This window comes from Aquila chrysaetos, chromosome 24 (genome assembly GCF_900496995.4).
Source record: "Aquila chrysaetos chrysaetos chromosome 24, bAquChr1.4, whole genome shotgun sequence".
Lineage (NCBI taxonomy): Eukaryota > Metazoa > Chordata > Aves > Accipitriformes > Accipitridae > Aquila > Aquila chrysaetos.
Genome location: NC_044027.1, coordinates 3,760,439 through 3,774,046, shown reverse-complemented (window position 1 = coordinate 3,774,046; position 13,608 = coordinate 3,760,439).

Here is a 13,608-nt window from a genome sequence, read left to right as displayed (position 1 = left end):
TTTCATACGTCAGGATGGTGCCTGACGGAAAGAAACCGGGCCGTAGCTGGGCGGGTGTGCGAGCAACGCCGGAGCGATGGGGAACGCTCAGCCTTGAATTCGGGAGCTCTGACTTGGTGTGTGAGGCTTGTGGTTTGCCGGGCCACTGGCTGAGGCTCAGAGAGGAGTTAAGAGAAATGCAGGCTGTAAAGCTGCTGCTCAGGATGGTCCCTCCAGGGCCCTGGGGACAATTTCCAGCTGCCGAGCAGAGGATGGTGCCAGCCCCAGCCGTGGGTTGGCAGATGGTCCAAGGATCCAGCAGGCTGGGACGCCCTGCCGCCCGCCCCGGCCGTGGGGGACAGCTCCGGTGCAGGGTCCGAGGGGCGCGGGGCAGCGCGATGCCGTCGGGACGAGGCCCCAGGCTCCCCGACGGAGAGGGACAGACGCTCCCCGGTGCTGCCTCCAGATGTGCATTTCATTCCAATTTAGTCAGATATTTACTGTGAGACCATAAAGCCGTGAACTGCTCTCGGACGTGTTTCCAGGGCTATTCCCCATCCTCTTCCTCCGCGCAGCCATTTCCCACCAGCAAGCCCTTCCCTTGCTGTTTAATTGCCTCACTTAATCAATGCAAATGAGTTATGAGCCACGAATGGTCTCTGATCCCAGTGCAAATCCCTGTAAAACATGCAGCTGGAAAAACTCTTCTCCAGGCTTTGGCTGGTTTTCCTTCCGTGTTTGCTGAAGCACATGCTGCTCCCCTCCCAGAGGCAGGCTGTACCTGCCGGGGATGGTGTCCGTGTGTCCGCAGGGTGCCGGCAAACCCACTCACGACGTGCCCTGTGCCGGGGTGGGTGGCAGAGCTCCCCTGGGAGCCATGGAGGGCTCAACTCAAGGCATCAGGTGCCCCCGTCAGCTAGAAAATCATCAGGGCTTTTCCTTCCGTGCTGTCCTCATAGCAGCACGGCTCTGCCCTCATCTGCCTCCCCACCGATGTCCTCGGCTTCCACGCCTGCCCTGAGCCGTGGGTGCTGCACGGTCCGTTCCCTGCACTCCTCGCTGGGCATATTTTTAATAACCCCATTTCTGTGTATTGCCTCTGTCCCGCACACGGCCCCTGCTCACATTTGGCAGGTTGGCCAGGCTTCAACACCCCCAACTGTCACTGCCAAGCCGTATCAATATTAATTTCCAGTCCCGCATGAAACCTGCTGAACCCTGGTGGCGTGTTGGCAAGAGTCTATCCTTCGGGGGTTTATTGAATGGTTCCTTGTTGCAAACGTCAGGGAGGTTGGTTGTGAAGCATCAACAATTTCCTTGAAGGACAACAGCTGGATCTATTGATGCAGCCATCCATCCATCCATCCATCCATCCATCCATCCACCCATCTACCCAACCACCCATCCAGAGACCCCCCCCACACAACCCCTGCTACCCGGTGTGCGCAGAAGGAGGGCACAGGGGCAGGGAGGGAAGTGGGTCCACACGGAGACGATGGAGATCTGCGGGATGCGCCTGCCGGGTGCTGGGGATGGGTGAAGGGAGCGAGGGGCTGGGGGGGCGAGAGCGGCGTGGCCGCGGCCGTGCTGTGCACACCGGTGCAGCTGCCGGGGTTGCTGGCAGGGGCCAGGCTGCTGGCGAGACGCAGCTGGATGGCTCCGCTTTTTTCCAGGCCTGTGTCTCAGTTTCTCTTTATTTTATGTGTTTTTATTTCCTATTAAAAGCGCGCTGTCTCATTTCCTCCGTGAAAAACAAGGCTCTTTCAGCAAGATGAATTCCTCCAGCTCCAGCAAAGCCCCGGTCTACACTGAAAAATAAACAGCCTGTGCGGGACGCAGCCGCCTTCTCCCCATGTCCCTCGCTGCCCCACGTCCCCCGCTGCCGGTGCTGGGGTTGGCTCAGGGCAGAGATGCTGAATCCCCTCCCCGGGGACAGAGGGACGGTGTCTGCTGCAGACGCCCATCGGGCCAGCACCGTTTGCTGCCCTGTGCCTCCCCTTCCCTCCCAGGAACTTTCCTTGTTTCGGGCAGGGTTTGGTGGCTGTTAAAGGAGGAGAAACCAGTGACGCTTTTCCAGGCTGCTGTGTCCCCTTGCCATGTTGGGAAGATGCTGGGGACCGCGGCAAAGGGCCTGGAGCCCTCTCAGTCCCCCAGCATCTGCAACCCTCCACCCACAGGAGAGACAGATCCTCGGAGGCTACGGGAGCAGCTACCAGAGCATCTGCCTCAGCTGGAAGCAGCGACGCAGATGCCTTCGAGATGAAAACACTTCCTCTGCCGCTCCACCTCCACCTGACATTTGGGAAAGCAGAGCCGCAGCTCCCTGGAGCTTTCCGGCTCTCTTAATTGGAGCCATTACACACGCCGCTCATCATGCCGAAAGGCGTGAAGCGACGGCGCGGGGCAGCGCTGGCTTGGGCAGGGAGCCTGGAGAGAAGCCGTCCCCGGCTGTTGTCCGGGGAACCGGGTGTTTATCCCGGCCGGCAGCGCCGGACCAGGCCTGGGTGGGTTATCTGCAGCCCGGGACGTGGCTGGCCTGCTGGGGGACCGGCTCCATGGGTGCACTGAGTTGGTGGGTCCTCAGCGCTTGTTTCCGATGGCTCCGACGGGTACCACGGGCTGCGTCACCCGTGGGAGAGGTCTCTGGGCAAGGGGTGAGTGCTTTGTGCAGTTGACCTGTTGCAATAAGCCAGCCCTTGCAGGGGCAGAGCTGAGCCGCCTGGCACCGGAGCACAGCCCGGCTGCCTTCCCCGAGCCCGAACACCCCAGGGTGCTGCCTCCGTGGGGGCAGCTCTGCCAGTCCCCGCATCGCCTGCAGCTCAGCTCCAACAGACACCCCCCAGGTCTGCAGATTTTCACCATTTTGGGGTCAATCTTTTTTTTTTTTTTTTTTTCTGGCCATGCTGCCATTTAGCATCCACCCTTGCGAGCAGAAGGCAGTCTTTTGTGGTGGTGCTGTTGCAGTGAGAAGATGTTGGGGGGGGGTGATGCCCCCCAGGGCAGCTGCTCTGCCCTCCAGAGCTGCCCGTGCTTTGCTCTGGCTCAGCTCCAGCCCGTCCCTCCACGGCAAACACGGTGGTGGGCACAGCCGGAGGACGGCAGCTTCTGGGAAGGCTCCTGACAGCTGATTTTACAGTGTTGGCAGCTTGGCTCGGCCTTCAGTCCACTTTTGCTTCAATCAAAATAAATGTGCAATATTAAAGTATCAGAGCCGAACTCCCCAGGCAGAGAGAAACAGAAAGACGCTTATTTTCCAGCCCTGAGCTATGTATTTATTATGAAATGTTGGTGCTTGTCGGGGTGGAAGGCCTGGCAGGGCTCTGCAGCCGCAGCTCGCCAGCCACGGTGCACGCCGGGACAGGGCGAGTGCCTCTGGCCAGATCCTGCCTGTGCCCGGCTCCTCGGCGAGAGGCCGCAGGCTGAGATGGCCACCGCAGGGACTGTGCCTTAAGAAGGAAAAAAAAGAAAGGGAAGAAATGAGATGAGGCTGGGGCGTGTTGCTTTGACAACTTCCCAAGGTTTTCTTTGGAGGCTGAGGGCCGCGGGAACAAACGCTCCCTGGGGACGGGGCTTCCCGTCGCAAGGCACGACGCTGGCAGAGGGGAAGGGGGCCAGGGAGGGTAGCAGGGGGCTGGGAAAAGCGACGTGAGCTGCCAGCACGTCAGGCTGAGGTCCGACACGTCAAAAGAAAGGCGCAGTGATACCCAGAGCTGGTATTGCCTGCAAACACCCGACCTCTGAGCAATATCTCGGGTCTTCCCAGGTGCGGGGTGAGAAGCAGCTGTAACTACTGAGTGCAAGCGATTGCATTAGCCGGGGAGTTATCAAATGCCCTGAGCTGCTGGCAGCAGCTCAGTTACTTCTGGATGGAGGAATGAAAGCCTGCACCTTCAGCCAGTGATTCCAGCCAGTTTTCAAGCCTGGGGGAACTGCAGAGGCATTGGGGGATGAGCCAGTGAAGGTCCCGCTTTCCACGCCACGCTGGGTGTTGGTGCTGTGCTGGGAGCTGAGGACGCTCGGGCCTGTGGTGAACAGCATCAGGTGGGGTTTGGTGTCTTGCACGGAGGTTTTTAGCCGAGGCCGGCAGATGTTCGGGGTACGTGGACTTGAATTTGCTGGGGAAATGCTTGTGTCTTCATCTGAGGATTTTCAGGGCTCTGCAAGTCGGAAGATGGAAAGTGCAGGTCTGGTGGTGGTCCATGGGGACCGGCTGTGTTTACTGGGCTTCAGGAGCGCTCTGGATGAGGGAGGAAATAACACATGCACAAAATCCTCTGAGGATGCAGAACTGGGAGGATTTGCAAATACCAGAGAGGACAGAGAGGTTAGAAAAATCTGCAGGAAACACAAAGGCCCAATTCGGAAAATGCAAAGCAAATCCATCTGGAGGGGACCGGGGAATGGCAGCAGCACGTCGCGGATGCTGTGAGCTCCTCGGGGCAGCAGGTCTGGGAAAGGCATTCGGGAGGTGCCGGCTCGAGTGTCCCTCTCTTTTAGGAAGAGGCTAGAGGGGCTCTGTCAGCTTTAATCCCTGCTAGCCAGAGTGTCCAAACAGCTCAGCTCCCAGGTTTTTGGCAATGCCCGGGGCTTAGTTCTCCGTAAGACCCACAAGCGGCAGCTGGCAGGAGCTGGTCGAGCTGACCCGGGTCTCTGGCCGCAGCCTCGTCCTCTCGCAGCCGCTTTATCCCACGGGCGCCAGCTGGGATTGCAATCCCCAGGCTGAAAAGGCTCCCTTTGGCTACGGGGTGCCATCCCCGGGCTCCCATCCCAGCCCCGGGGCCACAAAGGCACGTCGCTGGCACCACAGGGCTGTAGTGATTGCTACCCTTCGGTTCGGTCGCTGCCTCTTTGCTAAATTGCTGTAACTGTCCTGATGTGCAAAGGCAGTACGAGGGGCAGGGAGTATGAATAATAATTGTGCAGCGAAATGCCGCAGGGAAATAATTTCAGCTCTTGGCAGTGGGGTCTAGCAGGGGGGACCTGCTCTTACGCCGACACCCCTGAGCAAAAGCCCAATTAACTTTGGGTGTGCGGGATGAGGCGCTGCACGGTTCTGCTCGTGCGGTTTCTGATGTGTCGCCCTTTCCACTGCCCTACGAACCCAATGGGGCTCAGCGCTTCTCCCTGGCCCCCCTCGTAATGTAGAGCCCCCGGCTGATGTGCAGAAACCCTTATCCCTGCTGCTGGCCCATGAGAGCTGGGACGATGCTGGTGGTGGGGATGGTTTAACGTCGTGCCTGGACCACCTCCATCCCTTTAGGCAGCTCCTGGGGAAGCATCCCCTTGCGTGGGGCAGCCCGAATGTCACCCAGGGCAGTGGGAGCGGGGAAGCTTTATGCGGTGTGGAGGCTGCGGGAGGATTAAAGGCAGATTGATTGGGCCTTAATAGCTCTACCATAAATTCCTTCTCCAAACGCTGTTTGAGAGCAGTGAAACCCCGGTGTTCCCAGAGCTCCCTTGCTTATTAAACAACCTAATGAAGTGATTTGATTAAATGCAGGGAAGTCTTTCTGGCTGCCCTGGTGCTTTGTAGCAACCTGGGATTATCAAAACTGTTACTTGGGAGATGCAGTGCTTTAAGGTGTGTCTTGTTAACTATAGCTCGTTCCTGATTTTGCCGTGGTTAATTGCCGTGGTTGTTGTTTGTCACTTGGTTTGTGGGAGTGCAGGAGAGCCCCAGGCATGTGCCGGTGCCCAGCCAAGGCGATGGGCTTGAAACTAGAGATGTAAAAGGCTGTGCCTCTCTGCTTTGCGAGGCTTGTAGCTCAGGGGTTAAGTAACTTTGTGGGAAGTAAGATCCGGAGCTGGCGGCAGGGTTTCTCCTATAGAAATGCTGCCATTCGGGCCTGAGCTGCAACCACAGAGCAGAGAGCGATGGATATCCCGGGAGGAGCGAGGGAGATGAAAGGAGCGGGGCGAGCGCCAACTGCGAAGGCTCTAGCACCGACCACTGCTCTGCCTTCGATGGGGACCGGCACCAAGTGGGATGGGCAGCTGCTGCCAGGGGCTCTTCTAATACCAATAATTAATAGCAACAGTAGTAAAAAGAGCTGGTGAGTTTGAGAGAGAGAAGAGGAGAGTCCAGGCTGCGGAGGGAGAGTGGGAAGGAGCAGCATGAGTAACAGACATAAAAAGAGAGGAGGCAATGTGACCTCTGCAGATACACAAATTACTCAGCTTCTTCTGGCTGCATCAAAGATTTTCTGACTCACCAGCCTGGGGATTTAACCCCTGGATCTCAGGCTGTGCTGGCAGACTGCTGGCGGGATGCAAGGAGGCGGCTGCTCCGGCTCCTCGCTCGTGCGGGAATGTGGCAGGGGCCTGCCGGGCGTCCCCCGTCCTCTTCAAGGCAAGGAAGGCTCCAGGTGCCCCCCTGGGCTTTGGGGGGCATGGTGGGTTTGCATGGGGACCCCAGGACTGAAGAGGTGGAGGGATGAGGATGGAGGTGGAGGGATGAGGTCCATCCCTTCCAGCCGCCTGCAGTGCTGGCTCCCAAATCCTGCCAATGCGCCTCGTTTGCCCCTTCTCCTCCCTCCCCGGAGCCTTGGGAGCTACCTGGAGCTGGCTGGGTCCAGGGGGTGACCTAGAGGCTGTGGGGGGGATCTGCCTTCCCAGATTCTCCATGCGAAGCTCCAGAAAGCCCCCTGTTCTAGCCTAGCCCCAGCTTCACCTTCCACATCCCTGGTGCCGCTGGGGATGGAGGGCTTGGGTGCAGCCTCCAGACAGCCCCTGTCCTCCCCCGCTCTCCCTCCTCAAAGGGGTTAAACTCTCCCAGGCTTGGGGCTCTTGTTCCCTTACACCCGTCTGGAGGAATAATTGGAACCAGGTTGCTGCTAAGTGGAGCTACTTGGTTGGAGAGTGTCTGCACTGCTTCTCCCCTCATTGAACCTGGCCTGAAAAAAAGGAAGAAAAAGCCCGAGATGCTGATGGGCATCAGAGCTTGTCGCCCCTGTTCTGAGAGTAGGAAGGGCAGGTCCGGAGGGACACCAGCATAGGAAACTTTCTGCTCCCTCTCACCCCAGATCACCTGGAAAAACAGGAAAGGAAAGAGGAGAAAGAAATTCCAGCAAAGGAGGGAAAAGAGCTGCAGGAGGCAATGTAGAGGCTGTGCCTGTGGAGCTGTGCCAGGGAAGGGCTGGAAAGGGCTGGGAGCAAGTGGGGAGAGACGGGGTGATAAGGGATGGAGCTCGGCTAGGTGGAAAATACAGGAGGAACTTGATTTATTTGCTGTTTCCCTTCATTTCCTTTGCTTCCAATTTTCATCGTGGTTTATGAAGAGTTTATCTTGAAGCTTGTGCAATGACTGGACCGACTCCACGCAGAAACAGACTTGGAGCAAAACCATCACCAGCAAAACAAACCTGGAGCCCAACCTGGGCTGTGATTGATAATCCTGACTATCGGGGCCTCTGGAGTTTGTTTAAACCAAGCTGGGATTTTTGCCAAGACAACTTTCATTATGAGATTTCCTGTGCTGCCAGGAGAGGCAGAAACCTCATCAGAGCAGCCTCTTCTGGTGCATTGCATTTTCCATTTCTGGGCCTTGGTTGATCTCTCTTTAAAAGAAGAGAGTGAGAGAGGCGACTGGAGCTGGACAGGACTGGGAGTTTCAGTTTCACTGGAAAGGCCCCATATTCTGCTTTTTTTCCACTCCAAAATAATACAAAAACAAAAATAAGACATTTCCCGTAAAACAGAACTGTTGGAAAAATCTTCCTTGGAGTTGAAAGAAACATTACTTTTTTTTCAATACAATCAAAATATTTCACTCCTATTTTTACCTTCAGTAAAGCCCTTAATGGGAAATCGAGACTGTTTTTAGGGATGCCATTTCACCTGCACTTGATAGTTTTTGCAGTGCTCGGCTCCCCGGGGCGATGCATGCTGAGAGCTGGGGGGGGGGTCATTGGGTGCTCGGCCAACCTCTGTCCCCCTGCAGCTGCTGCCCTGTCTCAAGGCAAAGCTGGGGCTGAAGGAAGGGAACCGAGGGATGTTACCCAGCACCTCTTCCCGCTTTCCCCCTTGGCTGCTGGAGCGCTGCCAGCTCGTGCCCCCAAAATGGGAGCGGTGAGCCCCAGCATCCCAGACCCGAAGGCAACGCTCCTGGTGCTGCTCCTACACGGGAGATGCTGAGCCCCCCATCATCCAGGGTGAAATTAGGTGCCCACCCCCCCTTGTGAGCGACTGAACAGATTTCTGCTCCATCCCTTTGTACAACGAGCTCTTTGCACAACCGAGCCTCAAATATTTGGGTGATGAGTGGCCAGACGAAACCAGGAGAAGGGCTGGGTGATGAGTCTGTGTTCTGGATGATTCCCAGCTCTGCCAAGCTTGGGGATGATCCCGGGTTAATTACAGCCCTGCTCTTCCCCAGGGTGGAAGGGGAGCGTTTATGGGGAGAGGGGTGTGAGGATACAGCCCTTGGAGGACTGCTCCTGGAATGGTTTTGGAAATCTGATGCTGCCACCGATGCTTCCCGGCTCAACAGCTGACCCATGTGCGGTGCCCGCGAGGAAGAGTTAACTCTTCCCTGCAAGCACCGTGCATCCGACTGCAGGGGAGGGGAGAGGGCTGGATTCACCCCCTGTTCCCGGCTGGGCACCCCAGGTGCTCGGGCATGGCCGAGTGTGAGAATGAAATAACCTGGCTCAGGGAAGGGGCTGTTTGAAGGGAAGGGGGAAACCTCCCAGGTGTTTCCTGGGGAGGGAAGAGACCCGTTTCCCATGGGATCTTTATTCCTTGAAAGAGGCTGAGATGAGAAAACGGAGCACTTGCTTGCAAAGGAGAAAGGATGCTGGGCAGAGCAGATGGTTTTTGGTTTCGTGGTGAGAGCAACGGAGGCAGAAAGAGTTGGGGACCGGCCACTGCAGCCTGAGCGTGCCCGAGTAGCCCCAACACCGCTGCAAATGCGGCCGTGGCTCGGGAGGGAGGGAGGGGGGCAACTTGGCAGAAGGGGCGATGGGCGAGGGCAGACCCTGGGGACTGAGGATGCCCGAGTGTGGGAAAGCACGGGTGGAAGCTCGGTGGGGTGGGATGCTGCCCGGGGTAGGGACAGGGAGCTCTGCCAGCCAGGCAGGGTCTGTGACGCAGGACCTGGGCGAAGAGCTGCGGAGGGACGGGTGCCTGCAGGGGTCTGGCACAAGGGTTAGGGAGAGATGGATTAAGTCAAAGCCCCTGGCAGCTCTCAGCAGTTAGAAAAATGAGCTGAATTTATAGCTGTAATATTTGGAGCAGTTTCTGAGTATCTCTGGGGTTTTGACAGAGGCCTGTTTTCTACTCGCGCGCTGCCAAGCAATATAGGCAAATCTGCACCGGGTGTAATGTGCAATAATATAATGGGGCCACGGAGATTACTCCCCAGATCAGACCTGTGCATTCATCATCCCCGGTCCCTCCAGCCCGTATGTGCTCTCTGGTTTCGCCTCCCCATCACGCATGCACGGAGGAGGACGCCGGCACGGGGACCTTGGGGACCGCCACCGCCCCGTGCTGCCGGGGCAGCTCACGCGCCGTGTGCTCAGTGCGGTCTCCACGCAGGAGATCTCCCAGCCGAGGTGTTACGGCTCTGTCTACAGCTCGGGACATCTCAAGTGCTTTTGGCGGCTGTGGCTGAAATGCTTTTGGAGGTGCCTGTCCCCAGGCTGGGGTTTTCCTGGGGACAGCTGAGCAGGGAAGAGGCTCGCTGTAAGAGCTTCTGTGGTTGAAGGGACACTGTTGTGCTTCCATCAGGATAACGCACTATTATCTTGCTGTAGAAGTTTCTCCATGCTGTTTCACTCTTGCACAGGAGGAGAATATTTATTACCAGTAAAGAGCAATTACAAGGGTCTCCCCCAGCCGTGCCTTCTCCAGTGGGGGCTGCTGGCCAGGACAGGGCTGGTTTTACCGTAGAGGTCCGTTAGCCCTAAATCACAGCATCCCAACTAATTTTTCCAAGGGGGAACAGCGCCAGGGACCAGGACGCCCGGGGCTGTGCCTTGTCCCCACCGCAGTGGTGGGTCCCCTCTGCCTGGGGGTGCAGGGGGAGCAGCAGCTGGGCTCCCGAGGCAGCTGATGCCGCGCGAGGAAAGTGTCCGGCTGGCTCCTGCCTTCAGAGAGGAAAAATACTGGACCAGGAGGAGGAGGCGAGGATGAAGGCCAAACCCAAGGGAGGACTAGACGCGACTCAGGTGTTTCCATTGCAAACAGCAGCTCGGTGACGAAGCCCAGACAGTGCGAGGGAGGTGATGGAGGCCCTCGGCTTGGGGCACCGCTGCGGCGGCTGGGCAGCCGGAGGGCTCAAGGGGCATCTGCATGGTGGGCACCCCCTGCTTCCACCCCCGCAGGACCTTCCCAGGGGCACAGCAAGGCCTGGCCAGCAGTGACAGATGTGTGTCACCGCAGAAGACAGGGCAGATGTCCACGGCAGCTTGGTGACTCCTTTTCTTCTGCATCCCTGATGCCTTTTGGATTGTCCAAGTCTTTGTGCTCATTGACTCCTGCCACCCCGATGTCCCCAGTCTCCCTATGTGTGGGCAGGCCTTCATGTATTTTATTATGTATTTATTTAAAACCCTACTAAACCCTTGGCCTGAGCGGCATCTTGTGGTGATGGGTCCCACTGGCTAATTGTGTGTTCGGCTCGAAATATTTGCTTTCATGGTTTCCATTGCACTTCATTTGGAGTTTCATTGAATCACCCCCTTGTTCTTGTTTTAACCAATACTGGCAGCTCTTCCCACTGCTGAGCTGACACCACGAACCCTTCCATCATCAAAAGTGCTGTCGTGGCTGAAGGAATCTTTGCCAGCACGGTACCCCCCCTATCCCTGCTGCCAGCATGGTCTGATGCGCGCTGTGCCTGGCTGAGCCCGTGGGAGACATGCCGGGGGGGGGTTGCAGCTACCTCTTGTCCTGTGTGAATAGCGAGGAGGAGAGGGGAAAGCTGTCCTCTCTTTCGCTAAAAGCTAAATCAAGTGTGGCTGCTGGCAGGCAGCCAGCTGCAGAGCTCGGGGTGCCAGCGCGGGGCCATCTGCAAAGTGCTGCAAGAGAGCAAGAAGCGAGCAAAGCATCGCAGAGAGCGTGTGGGGCAGCGGTATGGCGTGAGCTCTTCCCCCCTCCGTCAGCCTTGGGGGGGCAGGCAGGACTGGGGGGGGGTGGCTTGGGGTGCAGGCGGTCCCTTCCCCGTGTTGGGGAGCACCGGAGAGCTGCTGGCTGGAGGAAGTTGTCGGCCCCATCCCTGCGGGGGGTGGGATTGGGGGGGGTCACCCTTAGTGCCCTAGCCTTGTGCCATGAGAAGGGCAGAGTGGGCGCAAAGCGGGTCCCCAGTTGGCACTGTTTGCCCCCGGGGGGTAAATTGCTTCCCTGGGGATTTAAGGGGTCTGTGGCTGGAACAAACAGGGGTGACAGTGCGGGCGGGGAGTAAAGGCAATCCCAGCCCTGCTCTAGCTGCAGCCCCTGGCTGGGATGTGCTGGCCCCAGCTGGTCTCCCATCCCCAGCTGCTCCGGGGGGGCTGGCAGGGGTTCCCCCTGCTCCCGGCCATGCTGGGACGGGGCAGCGGCACTGCTGCTGCTTTGTGCTGGGGTAAGGGGAAACCACCAGCCAAGAAAGCTCCTTCACTCAGCTCCAAAATGTTTTGTTCCCAGCGTGATGTACTGCTAAACCCGGCACCGATAGGAACTGGTTCAGTGACAGGTCAAACTGCTGGAGCTAATAAGGAGCAGGGAGAGGATGTCCTCGCTTTCCAAGGGCTGGAGCAAAGCAGCTGGCACTGGGAGAGCTGGATGTGCTGGAGCCTTGCTGGGTTTCTTGCAGACCCTCGGGGAGGGTGGGCGCAGGAGGCCTGCTTCTTGCTGCCAAATCGGTTCCCCGGGCATGTGCCTCAGTTTCCCCCTTTGCAAAGTAGGTGGCAGGATGCTGGAGGCAGCTTTGGGATGAACAGATGGGACGTGACCTCTGAGACGGAGCAGCATTACTGGGGGAGGGTGCAAGTAACCGCTTCCTAAAGAACAGTTCCATGGTGAAACGCAAGCCCTGGGAGCCTCCCTGGGGAGCTTGGAATCACTTTGTCTTTGCTTATTTAAAACGTCAGCCCTAATATTACATGAGCAGAGAGATGGGACGTTTCATAGCATCTCTGTACCATGCCTGGAGCTGCCCAGCTGGGGAATAACGGGGGGCTGTTTTCTCTGGGGGTGCAGGGGCATGTGGTGCAAGAAGCCAGTCTGGGTGTCACTGGGTTTTGGCTGGGGGGGGACGGACGGACCCCAGGGTCAGGAGGGGGCCCCTGGTTCCTGCACCGTTGCCCTGCGCAGGCACGGTTCCCAGGGCCCCACGGTGATGCTCGGCCCCCGGCGCTGTGGCCATGAGCTGATGTGCTCAGCAGCCCTTGGCCCCGCTGCCAAGAGCTAATAAGCGGCTGCTCAGCCTTGCAGGGAAAAAAAAAAAAAAAGAAAAAGGGGTTTTGGACTTCTCTCCCTCCAAGAAATGAGTCGGATGATTTAATCCCCAAGAAATGTGAGGTTTGATGAATTCTGTATCCCCTCCCTGCACTTAAAGCAGCCACGAGAATAGTGCAGAAGATGGGAGGTGGGGTAGGGAGGGGCTGGGGGGGATGCAGGGAGGGCTGGGGGGGCTCGGTGGCAGTGGCACAGAGTGAGTGGAGCTGGCAGCCACGCTATGGCCACGCCAGGGACAGGGCCTGTCCTGCTGTCACCCCGTCTGTGACAGCGGGGATGGGGTCCCCGTGTGCCACGATGCCAATTCCCCATCGCTGGGCTGGTCCCTGTCCCACCAGAGAGCTTCACACCCCTCCTTCCACTTTGCCTTTTGCTTGGCAGGGACCGAGGTTCCTCCAGGCTGTCCCGGCAATGAGTTTGCTTGGGTCTCAGCCCCTCTTGGAAAGATTGCTCCTTCCCTATGGGGACACCATTGCTTTCAGTTTGGCCTCATTCCTGGGCGGACTGGGAGGATGGGTTTGATGGAGCGGGTACCGTCGGGAGGGGCAGCAGGCGGTTTGGGTGAGGGCAGCGTGCTCTGCGCTGGGGATGCAGATGAGCCTCGGGGCTGAGATGCGAGCACTCTCAGCCCAGTGCTCAGACTGGGGGGTGTGGGGGTGTGTGCATCAGCCCCTCCGTGCCAAGGCTGAAAAGCAATAAAAATAAAAGCTTTGCACAACTCTGGAAATACTATGGGTTGTCTAAACAGAAAAGACAGCTGGCTCCGCGGCCCTGCAAGCGCGACGCTCTCTTCTGCCTCAGTTTCCCCAGAGGACGATGGGGGATGTGGATCCCCCTTTCTCCCCACCCCGCATCCTCGGCTCGGACCGTGATGGGGGGCAGGACCGGCTGCTGGCCGTGCCTGGCTCCGGGGCAGGAGCCGCTGGGACCATCCTGATTTAGGCTGGCTCGCGGCGTTTGCTGGCTCCTCACGCAGCGTCACGTCTCTGGCAAAACCCGAGCGGAAAAGGGGTTTACGGCTGCGGGCGGGAAGCTGAGGCGCTGCGGCGGGGTTCACGTTCCTCTGCTGCGTCTGCACTGGGAGCCAGCGAGGGCGAGCGGCTTGCAGGCGTTTTCCATTCCCTAACCCTTCCCTGGCTGTCGCAGCGCCTGGGCTCGGGCACCCGACGCATGAGGCTCTTCTCCAGGGGA